This window comes from Coenobita brevimanus, chromosome 27 (assembly GCF_032717465.1).
Source record: "Coenobita brevimanus isolate Jiangsu-jjx chromosome 27, ASM3271746v2, whole genome shotgun sequence".
NCBI lineage: Eukaryota > Metazoa > Arthropoda > Malacostraca > Decapoda > Coenobitidae > Coenobita > Coenobita brevimanus.
Window position 1 is genome coordinate 23,424,464 of NC_136980.1, and position 22,018 is coordinate 23,446,481.

The following is a 22,018-nucleotide window of genomic DNA, read 5'->3' on the forward strand; positions in this document are numbered from 1 at the left end:
TCACGTGCGAAAGTTGAAAAATGTACAAGTGACAGACCTGGCAATTGTGGCATCTTTATATACATCAACGGGAGTAACAGTGACAAAACGTTCGGACCTACATATACGTCAGTGGGAGTCGGCGGGTTAAGGGCTGCAGTGAGTAAAACCTTTGACATGGAGGCAGAAGGTGTACAGACACAAGGCCAAACAAGGCAAGAAGAGGCATCACTGGCTCCCAATATGAAGCTTTTGCAAGCACAGTGTACAATTACAGGCACAAAATGAAGGACAGACAGAACTCAAAGAACAGTTACAGGCACAGAATGAACAACAGGAAGAATGATACGAACAGCTTCAAGAGACATTACAGGAGTAATAGAGGGAATTAAAACTGATGATGCAAAGACAAGGAGATGCATTCATGTGGGAAATGAACAAAAGCAGCAGCAGTTGAAGTACGAAGTATATGCTGAGCTATGATATCAGTACTATGAGTAAGCAATAATGTGACAGAATGCAAATAGAGCAGAGATGACCTGCTGAAGACAATTTATGAGGGAACTATGATGGAGCATAGACAGCATGTGTACAACCAGTTGAAGATAATTAGTGAGAGAATTGAGGCTGTAGAGAAATATTGCACTGCTGAGCCTCAGGTTAGTGTACATGGAGCATATGAAAAGAATGGACAGTGTATGGTGAATCTTGACGGTTCCCAAGCATCTAAAGGTAGCATGACATGTCTGAATAATTAGAATGCAGAAGTGTCAAGCCCAAGCCTTAATTATGATTCTTCAGTTTTTAGGCCCCAAAGCAGTGATGTACATGGCTATAATGGGGGTCCAGTTAAAAAGAAACCTCAGGAATTTAATGGTACAGTATCTTGGGAAGATTACCGTCAACAGTTTGAGTTACTTGGTTAGGATGATAGGCAGAGGGCAGTGCAGCTTGCTACTAGCCTTAAGGTTGCAGCAATGGAAATTCTGTAGCTGATGTCAGTGAAGGAGAGGAACAGTTATCAGTCGGTAGAAGTGCTGGAGTGCTGATGTGGAACCATGTACCAGACTGAAGTTTACGGAGCAATTTTCCAGACCCGTGTACAGGGTTGATAAAAATCTCTACAGCAGCTTGCTCATGACCTGGGGAGCATGGCACACAGGGCATACCCTGGAGTAACACCTAACCTGTTGGCTATTCTCCTTAGGGATCAGTTCATCAATGTTCTTGACAGTACAGAGCTGCAAGTGCAAGTCAAGCAGGCACAACCTAGAAGCATGCAAGAAACACCAGCCAGGGCTCTAGAATTTGAGTCTAGTGACAGGTCCAGTACATCCACTTTTCAGGCAGGTCATAGTGCAGGATTCAAAGCAAAAAAGGGACAGGCACATGTAGTGGAAAAATTTGAAGGAAGTTGCTGGTGCTGTGAAAAGCCAGGATATAGGAAAGAGGACTGCTACAAGTGGAAGAGGGAACAGGAGAAGACTAGAGGAGGTTGCTTGTTTTGTGGGCAGTCAGGATGCAAGAAGGTAGATTGTTACAAATGAAAGGAGGAGCAAGAATGGGACAGTGCAAGGAAACCCATGATTGCAACGAACGGGTGTTAGACATGTGGTGAGGTGGGACACTTCAGCTATGAGTGTCCAAATATGAAGGATAAGGGTAAATTAGTGAAGGCTGGTGACAAGAGGCAACAGCCAGCCACTTTTTCCCAAGAAGCCCCACCACTGAGGAAATGCAGGAGAACCTTGATGAGCAGTGTGCGAGGAGACAGAAGAACAGACGGCAAGCAGTGTAGTAGGAATGGGAAATTACTTGGCTGGATACCACCACATCAAGGTTGCAGAGAAGGACAAGGAGAAAACTTGCTTCTCATATGGTTAGGGTTTATGGCAGTTTAAAGTGATGTCATTTGGCCTATGCAATGTCCCTGCTACTTTTGAGCATCTCTTGGATCGTGTACTGGAAGGCCTGCACTGGCAATCAGTTACATCTACAGTATCTGGATAATGCATTTTTTTTTTAATGGGCTTTCGACCAGGAATTGGAGAAGCGTTAGTGATGGTTATCAGGATATAAGCAGCGCACCTCAAACTGAACCCCAAGAAGTGGTTTCCAGAAGGAATTGAAGTCCCTGGGACACGTTGTAGGAGAGGGCAGTGTCCATACTGATCCAGAGAAGGTGGCAGCTGTGAAACACTGGCCAGTTCCAACTTGTGTGAAGGAGCTACAGAGTTTCCTGGGCTTGTGTATCTACTGTACTACCGGTATTTTGTCAAAGACTTTGCAACGATACCTGCACCTCTGCAGAAGTTGTTGAGGAAGAGACAGAAGTTTGCGTGGACAGCAGTAACTCAGAAGGCCTTTGATGAACTTGCATTTGGCAAGCTCTACAGTATTGCCGTACCCCAATCAGAGTCAGCCTGGACTGTGATGCTAGTGACCATGGTATTGGTGGAGTCCTACAGCAGAAGATGGACGAAAAAGAGCATGTGGTAGCATATTACAGCAAGAAGCACAGCCCACCAGAGTGGAACTACTGTGTGATCCATAAGGAGCTCTTGGCAGTGATGAAGAGTCTTGATTTCTTCCATCCCTACTTGTATGGGTCCTACTTCATCAGGAAAAACCATGCAGCACAGAAGTGGTTGAAGACATTACAGAATCTGGAAGGACAACTGACATACTGGCTTCGGAAGCTGGATTGGCTCAATTATGATGTGCAGCACTGTCCTGGGCAGGTACATTGCAATGCTGACAGCCTGAGTTGTCAGCCTTGTGACCCAGAGTGCCAGCAGTGTAGTAAAAAATATCATAGTAAGAAATGCAACTGCACTGCAGTGACAGGGCCAGTGTTAGATGAAGAAGACCTGAAGAGGATGCATATGGAGGATGCAGATATACGACCAGTGCTAGAGTGGCACCAGCGGAGTACAGTGTGACCATATTGGGAAAAGGTTTCTTGGTTCAGCCCTGCGACCAAGAGCTACTGGAGTCAGTAGGACTTTCTTCGGACTTCTGAAGCATCAGTGGGAGACACCCGATGGCCTCAGCAGGTACTGGCACTGGTGGTTCTGAAGGAGATGAGGTCCGAGATCCTTGATGAGTCCTATAACAAGACCACTAGTGGGTGCCTGGGAGTGAAGAAAACTCAAAGTCAGCTGTGACAGAGGTTCTACTGGACTGGCATGCATCAGGATGTTGAAGAATGGTATTGGGCCTGTGATGTATGCTGTGTCAAGAAGGGACCCAAAAAATTTTGAGCCCCTCTCCAGCGGTACCAAGTGGGTTCACTGATGGAAAAAGTCATGGTGGACGTTGCTGGGCATCTGCCACTCATTGAGAGAGGAAACCAGTATACAGTATATGTGTTGCCATGGACTGCTTCATAAAGTGGCCAGAAGCCTATGCCATCCCCAATCAAAAGGCTGCAACTGTCACTTAGGTGTTGGTTGACCAGTTTTTCTGTCATTTTGTGATGCCACATGAGCTACATTCAGACCAGGGCAGAAATTTCAGGTCTGCTGTGTTCCGTGAGTGCTGCAAATTATTGAGGATCAGGAAGACCAGAACGACCCTGCTAAGGCCACGGTCAGATGGGATGGTGGAGAAATTCAACAGGACCCTGGGAAAAGTAGTGGCCAAGTACTGCATAGAGGGACAAAGAGAACGGGACCAGAAATTACCTGCATTGTTGATGGCATATTGGTCTGCATCCCATGAGTCTACTGGCTACGTCCCTGCAAAACTGATGTTGGGCCATGAGTTACGCTTACTCGTTGACTTGTTAATGGGAAGACCTCCTGGTGAAGAGCTACCTACAGACACCTCCAGCTATGCGAAGCATCTTCAGGAAAGGCTGGCTGAGGTACATCATCAAATGAGAGCAGCCCTTAAGTTTTCAGGAGAGGTGATGCAGTGCAAGTATGATGCCAAGGCTAGTGAGGTGAGCTTCAAGGATGGTGACCAAGTTTGGTTATCCAGTCCTGAGTAAAAGAAGGGACAGTCACCAAAGCTGCTGAGCCCATTGGACAGGCCATACACTGTGTTGTACCCCCTATCAGACTTAACATACCAAATTCGTGGAGGCAGGAAATCTCACCTAAAGGTGGTACACGTGAATCGTCTGTGGCAGTACAATGGACCGGGACACTACAGCTGGGACGTCTCTGAGGAATCGTGCTCACCCCCAGCCGAGGATGTTGAGTAGGACCAAGGAGCTGAATTACAAGAAGAAGGTGACAGTTTCCTGGGGTAGGAAGTGAATCAGGAAGAGGATCAAGACATTCCCGGAGTGGTGGACTGTGTGGAAGAGCAGGGTTGTCGTTGGAAGTGTCGTAGAAGACCTAATATGCTGAAGGATTATTTTGTGTATAATTAGATATTTCCTTTGAATTAAGGGTTATGTTTGTATACATTGTTTAGTTTTGTTGGGATGACAAAAGGATTAGGGATGGAGTAGTACTGAGAAGAGGGGGTTTGCCAGTTAGGAAGTGCTAGAGTATTCCCGACGTTACTCAGTGATTCTAGTAGCACCATTGCATATCAGAGTTGCTAGTTAGCCTGCTGTTTGTGAGCAGAGGTATTTAGTAAGTTATGCATTACATTTTATGCTCTTTTTCTCTAAAATGTTTTATTTATGTGATTCTTCATTTAAGTAATTTTATCTAAGTTATATGCTAAATAATTTAGAGTGTTATGCAGTGTAAGTAAACTCTGGCATGTTTTGGATATCTCTGAGTTGGGAACTGTTGCATCTCCTAGAATGTAGATCATTCTAGAACAGTGCAAGTTTATAGAAGGATTTGGAGGAGACTAGAGCAGTTTCAGTCAGTTTTCTGTTCAGTTTGAGTGTAGTTGAGTGTCAGTAGGCTACAGTGTAATTGCAAATAGTGAAGACCGTCTATCTTAGGTATTTGTGAAAACAGTGAAGTGTTGCTGGCAAGCGTTAAGTGTACTTGCAGTTAGTGAAGATTGCATATATTTGGTACTTGTGAAAATGGTGAAGTGAAGTTGGCAATCATTAACCCCATACCCTCGGGGATGGCTGGACTCCACTGTGCCCCTCCAGCGGGGATAGCAGGAATTCTAAACAATACACGATAAATTAGCTGCTTCCAGGTCAATTGAAGTATCACTTACCTTTTTCTCTTTTTTTTTTATATACTTTTTGGTATGAAAATGGGTCATAAGAGATATTTCAGTGGGTAATGAACAGGGAAAATTAGCAACCAAGTGCATGTGGGTTGTTGCCAGGTGATAAATTAGCTACTTCATGGCCAATGGCAGTATACTTTTCCCTTTATATATATATATATATATATATATATATATATATATATATATATATATATATATATATATATATATTAAATATGAGAATAGGGCATAGGCACATTTCAATAGAAAAAGCGAATGGAAATAAACAGCCGACAATTGCGTTGCACAGCCAGGCTGTAGCTAGGCAGGGGAGGAGGTAATGGAGACAAGGTCTGGAGGCCAGGCAAACACAGAAAAATTGCTAAATTGGTAACACTGGATGCAAGTACTAATGGTATTAGCAGCATTGCCTATAGCTACACACTGACAGTGCTGATAGACGATAAAAGACTGCACTTGAAAGCCTGGACTATTTTAAAAATCCTTGGATCACAGATGTGACACCCTGCAGTATGGTACTTATGTAACAAGGGTCACGGTAGTGATGGCCCGCAGGTGAGAGGTTAAGTGTAGTTATTTGGAAAACAAAGACAGTGAACTTTAGAGGCTAGTGTTTCTTTACAACCCCTATGCTGCTGTGTCATTGTACACTGAAAGGCTGCCTCTAGGAAGAACAGCTCACTGGGCAACACCCTTCCTGTACTGATCTGCTGCTGTTGAAGTCTATGGCAGCGTGGGATGAGGATATAACAATATATATATAAATATATATAGCCTGATGTTTTAATCCCATACAGGGTGGTCACAAACAAATCGCCTCCACCTTACCCTGTCCTCTGCCATTTCACTGCCCGGTTCCCAATTCACCCTCCCCTTCTCTCATATAACTCTCCATTCCATCCCTCCCTCTCATCCTTGGCCGTCCCCTCCCTCTCTCCCCCTCCACCTCACTCACATACACTCTCCTCATCAGTCTCTCAGTCTCCATCCTCTCCATATGGCCAAACCTATGTCTTTCTCCTAACGCTTCCTATCTTATCCACATCCACACCACAACACTCCTTCACATCCTCATTTGTCAGTCTGTCTCTGCATGTGACTTCTTAGGCTCCTCTCAAAAAACTCACTTCCACTTATCTCACTCTTGACTTGTGTCCCTCCAACTGCGTCCAAGCTTCACTTCCATACGTTAGAGTTGGTATCACAATACTGTCATATAGTAACTTTTTCAGTTCGATGCTCATTTCCCTGTTTCTTGTCACTGCTATCAAGGAACCAGCAACCTTTATTCCCTGTTGTACCCTTTCAAGAACCTCACCCTCCAAACTTCCATCCTTACTCATCACACTACCCAAGTACTTAAACATACTCATATTTTCCATTTCCTCGTCATCCAACCTCACTGTACATTCACTGACTTCACCTCTCTCGAATATCATAAATTTACTCTTCCCTGCATTCATCTTTAGATTCCGTTTCTTACTTACTCTCCCAAACTAATCCACCAAGCCTTGCAACGCCCCTTCGTCTTCACTTAACAACACAGTATCATCTGCAGACAACAATATAGGGAGTTTCCAAACACTGCCCTCTCTCATTAAGGCCACTGCAACATCCACCGCCCTACCTTGGATCTCTTTTATTACCCCATCCATATACAGATTGAACACACACACAAACACACACACACACACATACACACACACACACACATATATATATATATATATATATATATATATATATATATATATATATATATATATATATATATATATATATATATTTTATAGCTATGAATTTGTGTGTGTGTGTGTGTGTGTGTGTGTGTGTGTGTGTGTGTGTGTGTGTGTGTGTGTCTAATGCCAAAATATCTGGAAAAGTTTTATATGATTTTTCACCAAACCTTCAGGAAATTTCAGTTCTGTGGCTGTGCAGAAGCCCATTACTTTTGGAGATATGTGATCAGAGATATCCAAATGCCAGCTGGCACATATTGGTTTAACCCCTCCGTTGCCGCCGGTGTCGAATGACTTTTTGGCAATAAATGGCCGCAGGCATCATTTAACCATGACATATAAAAAAACTGCAAAAATTTTGGGGAAGTGAATGAACGTTCTGCACGCCTTCAGACTGACCTACACTATACTTCCATACACCTGATCAAGCAGTTCAGAGCCTGCTGCTGTGATGAGTAGATTTTCGTTTTTATCGCTCCTGGCCATGCCTAAATAAGCACAACTACATCTATCACCTCGACCCGGGCAGAAAATATCGTCTTTATCCTCTCTTGCAAAACACACACAACCACCTGTTTACGATTAAGAATTAATAGAGGCACAAACAAAGAAGACACGATAATAAGTGAAAAATACATTTTTGTCTTGGTACCTTTACCTATTTGCTCAGTTTTGTTGTACTGCTTTGGACCATTCAATGAAGTGCGACTTGTAGAAAACTGTGAAAACTTTCGGGAAGGGAACGAACATTTGGGACATGAGACTGACCTTCACTTCAGGTTCTCACACCTCATCTGTCAGTTCACCACCTGCTGCTGTGACGAGTGGATGCACGATTTTTTCGCTCGTGGCCATGCCTAAACACACATAGTTACACCCATTATCTCGACCCAGGCAGAAGATATCGTCTTTTTCCTCCCTTGCAAAACACACATAACAACCATGTTTACGATTATAATGAAACACAGGCATCAACAAAAATGACATGAAAATAAAAGAACAATTAATTTTTTTGGTATCTTTATCTATTTACTCAAGTTTGTTGCACTGTTTTGAAGCATTTTACATATTCTTTGCCATTTACAGGCATAACAGGATAGTTTTATGTGTTCACGTGATGCTTTTGTGGGTGGAAAGAACTTCCTTCTCTTCCAGCTAATCAGCTCGTGCGAGGTGCGAATGACAAGTCCTTTCGCAGTTCTAACAATGTAAAGTGTTGGGAAACATCCAGCTGTATCCTTTTTCCTTACTCAGGCAGAAAATGTCATAGTTTCCCACACTCACGACAGATAGACAGCAACATATATTGCAAAAATAACAAGGTAAAATGATAAAGGTGAACGTCTTATTACGGAAAAAATACGTTTTCCCCCGTCCATAACCTTATTAATTTTTGTTTTGTCTCTGTATTCGTTATAATTAGACTTATTCGTAGTTTTATAAACTGCATTATGATTCTATTTTTACCCATGCATGCGGTGTGGGAGTGGCAAGTTACGACTCAACTTCCCTATTGCTAACCGGATCTGACCCTCCACTTTCATCTCCCGTGGGTAGTCTCAGGGGACAGGCAATTTTCTCTTTTAGGACAGAAAATTCAACCCTTCCACTCCCTTTTCCAAGCATGGGCACAACAATAACATAAATAATAACTCGACACTACCATAAACTTATTTTACAACAAAAGGGTGAAAAAATTTTCAAAATATTTTTTTTTAGCCAATCCTACAATATTATGTACTCAAATCATTCAGTATCATCATATCTAATATATGCACAACATTTCAGCAGCATTCACACTGTTTTGGGTGGCAAAAACAATTATAACAACACGTGCGATGTTGCAGTGCGGCAGCACCTCTGGGCAGCAATATCGGTTGCCAATATTTCTGCAACTTTTGCGCTCCATTGCAAGCCACAGAATGGGTCTAAGCAGCTGGGATTTGCACGGTTAGGTGCGTCTGAACTTTGTCTTCAATATGGCAAGAAAAAAAATCATTTTTTGAAACTTTAAGAAAATGGCCCCAGCATCGGCCTGAGGTGCACGTAAATTCCAAACTTATGGTCATGAAGGTATTGGCTTTTTCTGAAACGCAATGACAGATTTAGCAAGTCGAGGCAAAAAAATTTTTATCATTATATATCATCTTCAAATTTGGTTTGTAAGCAGTTTGTACCACAGCCAACAACCTATTTTGGTGGGTACTTAGCATTAGGTCCTTGGTTGCTTATGTTTAGTTACTTTTGCATTAGGTCAGGGTATGTGTAGGGACCTTAAGAAGGGAAAAAAAGCGGCACAACCTCCCGGTTGCTATGAGGCGATTGTGCCAACGACGACTGTTGGAAATTCTGTTCATGTTCGTCAGCGGAGAAATGCAGGTGCTGCACTATTTTCACCAATATCTGTTTTCTCAGGACCAATTTGAATTCAGTTCATTTTTTTTTTTTTTTTTTACAGTCAGTATCCCCTTTAGACCTGTTCCTCACAGAACCACAACTCTCACCCTCTACCGATATATCTCCATTTTTATTTTCCTCGTTACCATCTCCTCACAAAATTCCTTAACAAGGGTGGCACCTTTTGTTATATCATATATGAATTTGCAGTTGACACGGTTTTAAACTTCATTTCATCTAATTTTGATTACTCAGTGTCTCAATTAAATTATCTAAATATTACCAAATATATCTGTGCAATCTATTGCTCCCCCAATGCTTCTTCAGAATCCAGCATATTTGACTCCATATCCACACATTTGAGTACTCTTAACCTTATTCTTAGCACCGAAATTACCATTTTGGGTGACTTTTACATACATGATGTAGAATGGTTATTGCACTCTGCCAGGACTGACGATACTGGTTTAGAGTGTGAGCAGTTTGCAGAATTGTTTAATCTCACGCAGTTTGTAAAGCAACCAACCAAAATACTAGATAATCCTGACCATAAAATGCCCATCTCTTAGATCTATTCCTGACAAATAATCCAGATCAATACAGGATAGAAGTACAGTCACCATTTTTATCCTTCAACCACAGTCTAATTAAAGCCTCATTAGTCAGCTCCCCCAAACCTCCCCATTCTGAACCTGTCAGGGTGACCCGGTGGTGCTTTGATAGGGGAAACTGGGATGGATTTAGAAATTATCTTTCTTCTCTAGTGATATAAATTCTACCCAGTGACACATTAATGAGTTAATACTAGCTCGAATGGATTTATTCATACCAAGTCAACAGTTCATTGAAAGCTTGAACTCATCAAAATGGTTTGATAGCAATTGTGCCAGAGGAACGCCCAAAATCCATTAGCATATAACTCTTACTTAAAATGAAAAAAACATCCGAATCACTCTGTCAGTTTAAAATTGCTAGAAATCATGCAAAAGGAGTAATAAATCTTGCTAAATCAATTTTTCTTCAAAACTAAACATCAAAACTACGTAACAATCCTAATGACAATAGAATATTCAGGTCAACTCTCAGTTCTTTCAGTAATAACTTTAACAAGTCATCACTCATTCCTCCACTAAAATCTTCAAACGTTATCATTACAAAATGTATCCGTGTGGTAAAACTAATATCATTGCTAGCATCTTTGCGAGAAATTCTACCTTAGAGGATGTCAGCCACAACGTCCCTGTACTAGAACTTGACTCTTCCAATACTGATCTATTTAAAATACACACCAGGTACGTAAAATCGATCCTAAACAATTTACCAACCAACAAAGCTCCAGGCCCAGATGGAATTCCTCCAATTGTTTTGAAAAAAGTGCCCCCCAGAACTTGCCTCTGTTCTAGCTTAATTATTCAGACAATGCATACGTACTTTTTCATTCCCTAACTCAAGGAAGGAATCCAATAGCCACCCAATTCGGATGAAGAGAAGTTCCTCTGACCCCTCTGATTACAAAGCAATAGCTATCACGTCTTTGGTAAAGTATTGGAAACTGTAATTAATAAGATTATAGTTAACCCCTACACCGTGGGCTTGTTTACCAATGACTTGCGTGTCCCGCGGGGTTATTTGGGCTCCGACAGACTCTCAAAAAATATTTGCCAAAAAATCAGTTATTAGTCCTAGAATAATAAAATTATATATGCTTATGGCACATACCTTCAGCTTTCTCCTGGAATGATTGTTGAGCCTTCGTCGGTTACCGTAGGACTTGTGGAGACCTCTGAAGTCGGGTAACGAAGTCTCCACTTTACACTTCCCGACAACCCGTAATATGATTACCACAGCCAGATACAAACACTATAAACACTATTCTACAATTTTCAAGTAGTTTGGGATCCATACTAAAAAAAAAAAAACACTGTGAAAGCAATGGAAATTACGAGCGCGTCTGATCGTCGCACTGGCACTAGTTTGCTCTTGGTACTCTGTCATTTATTATTCATAAAACCCCTCACACTTTATATTTCTATTTCTATATAACACTTATATATATCTACAGTCTTTATCCATAAGTTTCTTTCAGTAGTATTAGTTTATTGTCACTGTAGGGATTCAATTTCTTTCAGTAAAATACGTAGCATTCACTTTCTCGTCCTGTATACTAGCATTGAGAGTGAATGTCACTTTCATCTTCACTCTCATAACTCATAGCATTCAGACATGCTAGAGTGAAACTTTCACTTTCATTACTCCTAGGGTATATACTCGTATTCTTATAATACTACTCATTTACATTTCTATTTACGTTCTCTATTTTATTTACGTTATTTACATTTCTATTTTATTTACACTGTGTTATGCACTGTCATTTGAAGTAACTTATAAAACTATTTTCCATTGTTCACGTATATTTACATTCATTACTTTCACTTGCTGTTTACACATTATTTACACATTATTTACAATTCCACTTGCACTGTTTTACTCAATAGAAAGATCGTAGTCACTCTTTTATCAATTGTCAGCCCTTTACCTCTTTCCACACGAGGTTTAGTAGGGGGTAAAGGTCACAGGGCCCTTTGCATGGGGGTGAAAAAGTCCTTGAAGTCAGCAAGAAGAAACATACGTACCCTCACTTCGGAAGATGAGAGTAAACTGATAACGGAGGGCCGGGTTGAGGCCTACTTAGGGGATATTCAGAGCTACCAATGTTAGCTCTTGAAACAGCTATGTCTAGCACTGAAATGATTGGCAGGAAATCTAGACAATACATAATAAATTAGGTAGTTCCAGGTGAATGTAAATATCACTTAGGCTTCTCCCTTCCCTCCTTACATGTATATTTATTACGAAAATAGATTATACGGCATATTTCAAGGGGAAAAAAACAGCGAAAGTTAGCGAACGAGTGCACGTGAGGTGTTGTCAGGTGATAATTAGCCAGTTCCAGGTGTATGGCACTCTCACTTACCTTATTTCTTTCTTGTATATATTATTTGGTATAAGAATAGGACATAGGGCTTATTTCAATGGATGAAATCAGTGAAAAATTCCAGGGAAGATTTACTTGGCGTAGCATGGCCGGGCAGGCGAGAGGATAGGGTAATGGAGGGGGGGTAGGAAGGGGAGTCAAGAACGGGGAGAAATGACTAAATTGTCAACAATGGATGGGAGTACAGATGAGATTAGGAGTGCTGACTAGTGTTGGACATTGGCAGTACTGATAGATGATACAAGCCCCCACTTGGAAGCCCGGGTGAATTCAAAATAACACAGAATCACAAAAGCGACGCCCCGCGGTATGATCCCTTGCTCCCAAGCATCACGAAAGTGATGCCCCGCAGTTAGGGGGTTAAAAACCTTGAATCGAACAACTTAATTAGTGATAGACAATATGGTTTTTTGCCATGAAAGATCCACCACTGATATACTTAATCTCCTGACTCATACCATCCATCAATCAATTGACCAACATGGAGAAACTCATGCAGTAGCCCTTGATATTCTAAAGCTTTTGACAGAGTGTGGCACCATTCCCTGCTACCCAAACTCCCTTGCTATGGAATAATGTCTTTTGGTCCTCTGCTTTCCTCATATCTCAATGACAGAAAAATAAGACTAAAAGCAGATGATGCATATTCCAATTTCCACTCAATTGACACTGGCGTACCACAGGCATCAGTTCTGGTGCCAACCCTGCTTCTAGTTCATCTCTTATCTGTCACTTACAATCCCATCCATTCATCTGCAGATGAATCAACATTTCACAGTGCATTGACATTCAAACACCCTTTCGCACAGTCTAATATCTCTAACTCTCAGCTCAGTGCAACCACCTCCATAAATCAAGACTTTAAATCATTGAATGGTGAGAAAATAACATTTTCTCATATAATGCTAATAAAACCAAATATATACAATTTACTTATAGACTGATATTGCCAGATTCGTATATTACCTTCAATACTACTAATATTCCTATCTCCAAAACTATTGAAATTCTCGGTGTTTCACCTAACAATACCCTCAGCTGGACCTCTTATGTCAGATCTTCTGCTAAAACTGCCTCAAATAAACTTGGATTGTTGTACAGAGTCCGTAACTTCTTCACTGCTGAGCCGTTAGCTATAATTTATAAGTCATGTGTGCTAGCAGCTAGAACATTGCTCATCCTTGTGAAATGATTGTGGAGAGGTTGTACTAAAACAACCAGATAAAATTCAGAACAAAGTTGTTGGAATTATTTATAACCCTGCTATTACAATTAAACTACTTCCCCTACAAGTAAGTAGGAATGTTGCCTCCCTTGCATTTTTGTACGGATACTTTTATAGCAAATACTCAGACGAAGTTGCGACCATTGTGCAACCTCTCCATGCCTCCCCTCGTGCTACATGGGCATCTGGTAGCGCTTGTGACTGGAATGTCGCACAGCCATATTGCAGAACTAATGCCTATCAGATTTCTTTTATTCTCCAACTGCATCTCTCTGGAACTTGCTTCCCAGGAATTGTTTCCCTCCAAACTTCAACCTAAAGCTGTTTAAGTCCAACTGTCACACTTTATTTTTTATTTATTTATTTATTTTTTGTGAATGAAGAACGCCAGTAATCTTGTGTATAAATCATTTTTCTAATTATGGTTTTCATTCCTCTGTTCCTGTTTTGTTTTGTTTTTTTTTTCCATTTTGTGATGGAAAGGATATCAGTTAGTCCCAGCAATTTTTGCAGGCAGGCTGTTCACTCGAATGTAATGTGTGTCTCTCCAACATAAAGAGGCTCGTGTTGTGCCTGGGATAGAATAAAAGTGCTCTGTCACTTGCCGAATTGCGTGAGACTGTGCAATAGTCCTAATATATTGTGATTGAATCATATCCTCCCATCATGGATTTACCAGGTTCATAAAATAATTCAGGTGGCTTTCATCACGCCATGGTGTAGTGGTATCAGTGTCTGAGTTTTATCTAGAAGTCTCGGGATCGATTCTGGGTCAGGAGTGTTAAAAAACTAATTGTACACACCTGTCAAGTGTGAATATATATATATATATATATATATATATATGTATGTATGGCTAAAAGTTACTTTGCCATATTATTTTATTAATACTGTTATATTTCTACTAAATAGAGTGTACACCAATTATATTTCAGGTAAACGAAGTATACATCAGGTAAACTAAAAATAAAGTTAAATTAAATGTTCAAAATAACCTCCTTCTTTCCCTAAACAGAATTGGTAAGCTACCTCTTTGATACAGAGTGGCAAATTCTTCTTCTCATCGGATACCTATCAAGATGTCAGATTCTGCTTTAGTCTTTCAGTTCTTGAAAGATTATACCAGGGGTGGGGAACTTTTCTCCTATTAATGGCCATTAGGATATTTTTAACATCATTCGGAGACCAGACAAAATTATCAACTTAAAATCAACTGTAGCCCAAGACATAATATATATATATATATATATATATATATATATATATATATATATAAATATATATATATATATATATATATATATATTGTTACGGAACAGCGAAAGATAATGTACACTTTAAGTGAGAATACTAAAAATCACTACTGTCCCGTAAAGTTCCAGGTTCAAAACAAAAGAGTTAGGTAAAATTACAAGTTAAAGTTTAATGCTCAAACTAACAACAAAACATTCAGGACTCATAAGGATAATGTAATGGCAAAAAACAGGTTAAATATATGGTTAACTGCAATAGCCTCTATTAACACGAAATTAGCAAGAGTAAATTTACCTAAGTCAGCCCTGATAAAATGAAAATACACTGGGTAATGCTCAGTTAATGCAAGATAAATTATTACAGATACAAACTATTATGAACAATGGCTAACAATAAGAGCCTTACATGAATTACAAAAACCTCACTAGGCCTACAAATTAACAACTTATGCTATACAGTACAAGAACAAAATGCAATAACACTTATACTCAAATTGCACAGCTGCTAGATGGTTGGAGACTTCCTGAGCACTCACAATAATAACTGTACAGGGGAGGACAGAGATGTGAACAAAATGAGGAGTAGATCTAAGTGGCAATAATGCAGAGACTGAGCTCATTATATAGGGGCCGGCAGAGCTTGATACAACTTGTAAGAAGGACGCGCAAATGAAGCCATGGGGACAAAGAGTTGACAATCCTGCTCTGAACAACAGAAAGGACGACTTACTCTACTATAACGGTAGAAGGGGGGACTGAGGCAGAACACGCTCGTGATCAAACATGCAGCATACTGTGCGTTAAAATTACACAAAGGATGATGAAATCATAGGCTATGTAACAATATATATATATATATATATATATATATATATATATATATATATATATATATATATATATATATATATATATATATACATATATAGATAGATAGATAGATAAACAGTATATATATATATATATATATATATATATATATATATATATATATATATATATATATATATATTTTTATATTTATATATGTATATATATATATATATATATATATATATATATATATATATATATATATATATATTAATGATTTTATGAAATTGCATTTATGAATTGCCTCGCGGGCCTGATGAAATGGTCTTGCGGGCCTTATATGGCCCGGAGGCCGGACGTTCCCCACCCCTGGCTTATAGGCTTTGTCTTGTAAACTTTCTCTTTGATCATCCCCCAAACAACGAAGTCACGTGGCTTTAGGTCAGGTAACCTTGGAGGCCACTTAACAGTATCCCTTCTCGCAACCCTTGTGTCAAAAGCTGAAATATGCTGTGTTTTAGCTGTAATATAACGGGGTTAATCAAATAATATGGTAAAGCATTATTGGCCCATCCTGTATACATCAAAACCAATGAAGACAAAGAGATAGATAGGTAGACAGGTACAGTAGCAGACGTAAAAATTAATGCACTTCATTGCAATACTGCATATCTCTGTTGGAATCCTACGTATTTTTCAGATTCCTGTGTTATAATTTCGCAACTGTTTGGGTAATAATGGAACAACATTTTGTCTGCAGTTTTATGCAAATATATTTCAGTTTCAAGGATCTGCCTCAAAATATTGACTCAAGGTTTGGCTGTTTATTCATACACAAAAAATGTCAGTTATTCCAACGTCACTGATTGGCTACTACCAACCTTTGCCATAGTGATGTGATGGGATGTCACACGCAGATGTGACACAGTAATTTATTAAGATGTGTAAGTGACCAATATGAAGAAGTAAAGAAAATCATTCAGAAACTGAAGACTAAAAACACTATCCGGCAACAGACAGACTTTGGTTTCGTGGCTGTGCATTCACCAGTCGACATTCTTCGTGTATGTTTACAAATGTTTGTGTAAGTCCAGTTTTGTTCACTGTCATTCGTGTGTACAATGTGTTTGAATGACTGTCTGAAGTCACGGTTAATATATTTTTCTCACTTATTAAGTTTGTTCATATAACCAAATTTCAAGGCCTTGATTGATTAGATGGCCAGGGCCTGATTGTGTTTTGATACTGTTATTGGTGCATCATAAAAAGAACTTTTAAAGAAACATACATTTCCGTCCTACAAGCAACTGCAGCTCCAGGTGCATAGGCTTCTCTTCACAGGATGATAACTCCTATCATACTTACCTGTATGGTTAACTTAATCCAAACTACGCTAAATCAACCTGGAAACGAAGCGTTCGAAAAGATCATACCTCAGAAGTTTCCGACGGACACTGTACACTTTTTTCAACAAGGATTGATACACATCTGGAACTAAATATTTTGATACTACAAACGATGGATTCTGTAAAATGCCTTTTGTTCTCACCCCACGTTAGTAGCCCTGCTTTCCTGAGGAAACCCATGTAATATTTTCTATTATATGATTATAATTACAGTTAGCATACGAACATACACATATGAATAATCAATCTTCATTTTAAAAAACACGAGCTACTGAACATGTAGGAAATAATCGGACATGTTATTCATGCTACTACCATACGATCTTAGTCTAAGGCAGTGGTTCTTCACCTTTTTTGAGTCACGGACCCCTTCGCGAATCTAGTGAAAGCTATGAACCCCTTCCCTACAAAAATGCACGTAAGCACAAACACATCATTTTGCATGCAATGAATGTACTTTATTTTATTGAAAACTGCCTCACGCAGTGTATGACATACACAAAGTATAAAACTGTCTTTACAAAGAACTGTTTCCCACTCTTTCATGGAAAAGCTAATGGCCACTTGATGAAAAAATGAAATACATCCAACTTGTCGAAATTGATCAAAACAAAACATTAATTCTGCTCAAAAGTTCATTTCAGTGACAGGGTTGTTGTTTGGCTTGAATAAACAGATGAATTTCTGGAGTGGTCTTTGGCAAGGAAACACGCATGTCATCATTGACATCCAGTTGAGTTCGACTTTTCGTTTTGATAGAAACAAGCGCTGAAAACCTTGACTCACAAAGGTATGTAGTAGCAAACGGAATAACAGCACTCATAGCTCGCTTTGCCAGACGGGGGTAGAGTTGTGTCAATGAACACCAGCATTCTTCAAGTCTCTCGGTTTTTTATTTTTTTGTCAGTTAATGGGTTTAGCATCAAGAAATTGTTCTCAATTATTCTGACCTTCACGGACCCCTTGAAGCTCATCCATGGACCCCTTGGGGGTCCATGGACCCCAGGTTAAGAACCCCTGGTCTAAGGGATACCTCTTGTGGTGATGCGGAAAAGGCTACAATATATATTTAACCCATCCTAATAAAAGAAACGGCCATAAGCTGCATAAAATACTGGTGGCAGGAACAGTACAGTAATAAAAAATACGACATAAGAATCAGATGGTCAGTACATATGTTCATAAAAATCGTTACATTGCTGTGCTGTTAGAGATTAATACATTCGAATGAATCTAAAGTTTTCTCGAATGTACCCATCTTTACCAAATGTCCACAGAACACAGGACTATGATTCGGTGACAGAAAGTTGCATAATAGAATTAAATGTACAAAAGAGAATAAAAGATGAAAATTTTACTCGTTTATGATTAAACATCTCCCATAATATGAACAAGATCATGTACTGGTATGCAAAATGTTAAAAATAAGTAAATAAATAAATAAATAAATAAATAAAATAAATAAATAGGTGCTGAAAGTTACGGTGCTTAGGTCAGCAGAGGAACATAAGTTCATAATTTATTAACTGCAAGTAGGTTACTGTTAAGTTAAATAAAATCAAGGGGACAAACTCTTCGTATTAAAGGGTTCAGTGGAGATTGTTTCTAATCCCTTCACTGCAACGGAGTCTTCAATAAATGAGTATAATCATCTCATGGTAGTTGAAATGAAATATAAAAGACATATTTTTTCTAAAGGGATTATTTAGCTCAACTGAATCACGTCAAAAGGCTGAATGCTAAGTAGTGGCTGAATCATGAGAGGCCCCATACTATAAAGGTCATCTATAATTTTTTTTTTCCCGCCATATGAGCTTAAGGGTTCCGGGTCCTGGCTGCTTATCCTTGACATTCTGGCTGATGTAACTGGTTGCCCGCCCCTGAGTGACATTAAAACCCTAATGGGCTGCATCCAGTTGAGGCACTTTAACCCACTAATCTACCAAGCCTCAACCTGGCTGTATTGTCACCACCCAAGCATGGTAAATTGTTTTCTGTGCTGCATGGATTTTTTTTTTTACTCAAAAACTATGTGAAGGTAGCACTACATAAACAAGTTTAGCAACTTCATTTCCACAATGTCTCTGCAGATATAGAGATGAAGATACATCGCGGAAAGTAACTTGTATAAAGGTAAGTAGTATTGTACTTAAACATTGTGGGTGAATACGGATCCCTCTGCGTTACTCTCCCAGCCGTCAAAGTCTAAGGGTCGTTTACCCTTGAAATTATGAGACTCTTTAGCACCTCTTTCTTGACGACTGATTTTTAATTATATACATTAACCTTAGGTCCAGAAAGTTCTGCTAAGCATAACCCACAGACGAGGAGAGGCCACCCCTTAACTGAGGAAAGTCGTCTGATAAAAACAAGAATAAAGTAGTTAACTCACGTCCTGCAAGGTTGAAAAAAATTAAAGGCATATACTGCCAATTATAAAAAAAAACTAAAAAAAAATAAATGTGAAAACCCCAAACGAGAGAATATTTTTTTTTGTCATATACAACAATAAACTGGTGAAAAAATGAGGCATGGAGTGCCGCAGTGATCCCAGCTCATTCTTCATTGGTCACATTCTCATATTCTAGTTTGATATACTGTAAATGAGTCCTCCGTCTTAGTGAAATTCTGTGATAAGTACCCGATGTATGCAGATGCCTATCACTGCACTACAAAATCTCATACACAACAAACATATTCATAGCCACGGAGAGAACAGTCAACGTCCTAACATCACGAGATCGTGGCTTGGGATTTAATATCCCCTGCCTAACCCAGTGCCTGTCAAGGCATGTAGACAGATATATGTGATGAAAGATACTGCCCTACTATGATGAAAAGATAGACAGATGGACGTAGAGAATCCCACCGTGGTGAAGCGCTAGACAGATGGACGTATAGACTCCCACCGTGGTGAAGCGATTATCGATACCTCTAAGCATATTAACCAAAAGTTGTGGAAATATTGATATCTCCAGGAACCATAAAACGGCTGTGAACAGTCTTGGTAACCACAATGGTCCAGTGAACAGAGCAATTTGCACGGTAAATACGGTAAAGAGAGCAGTGGTGGTGGTAACTGCATGAGGAGGGGAATATACAGTATATGTAGATATACAGTATGAATGGACAAATACTTCCAGAGAAAAGTGATACAGATAGTGTCTTGCCAAGATGTACATCTATATCACAGCTCTGTGTGTGTGTGTGTGTGTGTGTGTGTGTGTGTGTGTGTGTGTGTGTGTGTGTGTGTGTGTGTGTGTGTGTAGTTGCAAGTCATCTTGGAGTGGTGTAAGTTTGGTGCATGGATGTGTGGTTAGATGGGTGGACTGAGCAGGCGAGGTGACGTGGGTGGTTGAGTGTGGTGAACGAAGTGGGTGGCTAGTCAGGGTGGGTGTCTTCAGGTGGATTGGGCACGTGGGAGGGCTTTTGGGATAATGTTGATAGATAGCAGTTGGACGGGATTCTTGGCTGCCGGGCTGGATGCGTCGCTTCCCCGAGATGAAGCCAGGCGACGAGCTCTCTACACTGGGTGAGTGGGCAGGTGTATGGGAGGGTTGATAAGTGGGTGATTGGATGTGGGAAAAGAGGTCCACTGGTAAATAGGTCTGTGAGGTTTATAGGTCTACAGGTAATAGGTCCACCTGGGAAAATATCTAAATAGGGAATACATCTCTATGGGAAATAGGCCCAAGTACAAACACAGATTTATTTGGTAAATAAAAGCCTATGTAGGAAATAGTGAGAACAAAGGTCCATGAGGGGTATTGGTGTGTCGCCATGGGCAGAAGAGATGTACAAGGGGAAAAACAGGTCCATGGAGAAAATAAGTCCATGGAGGGAAAATAGGATCATGAAGACAAAATGTTCATGGGGAACATAGGTCATCTGAAGGAAAATAAATTTAGGTTCATGGAGGAAAAATAGGTTTGTTAGAAAATAGGTCCAATGAGGAAAATATTTCCGAGGAGGAAATGGGTCGATAGAAGAAACTGGATTCAAGGGGAAAACAGATCCACGGAGGAAACTGGGTCCAAGGGATAACAAGAGCAGAATTGCTGTGGGACCTGCGGCGAGGCTCCTGATTCAAACAGTTTGTTGTGACAAGTAACAAGCCTTAACTGAGAGATCCACTACCCAGATTCGGGAGGTGCCTTAACAGAGTGCCGCACTATACCCATCTAACCTCATATGGGACCACTATTAAATTGAGCACTTTTACTAGAGTTGTCGCAAGATGGCGCCACCTCAGGTGTCAGCTGATGGCTGATTTGGATTCTCCATGTTAGATTACATTATATGGTAGCACTTTTATCTCCAAAGGCCTCATTTTAACAAATCCGGCAGAAGCAGAATAACAAGAAGAAGAACGCTGGCACTCACTGACCCGCTGTATACTGCAGCAGGTAAAAATAGGAGCATCGGAAAAACAAGGTGAGTGGGGATATGACCACTAAGGGACGTAACCGGAAACGGACTTATGTGCTTAGTGTATATACACAGAATGACAGAACGATAGACAGAAAACACGCAGACGAATAAACAGAGATATACAGAGAATACAATGATAAGTAACCAACACAGATATACAGGTATTGACAGATAGAAGCATATACTGAGTAAGTTGACAGATGGCAAGATGTAGAATTTGTAACTAAGAGTTGTACATGGGTAGACCGAACGATAGATATAGATGGACAGATATAGGTAAGAAACAGAGAGAGAGAGAGAGAGAGAGAGAGAGACAGACAGACAGACAGACAGACAGACAGACAGACAAACGGACAGACAGACAGACATGCAAGCTTACAGGTAAACTTACTGATCTATATTTCCTCACGCAACAAACTAGGAAAGGTTGCCTTAATTTAGTTGCCTACTCAGAAACAACTCATCCCACAGTACCTTACATTTCTTTATTTTCTCTTCCATCTTCTCTCCTCACCCCATCCTCAGTCTCCCTCATCTTTTACTAACCACCTCATTCCCATATTGTCTGACAGCCAGGGGACTCCACTTTGATTTGACGTCTTATTTTTTTTAAATACTGT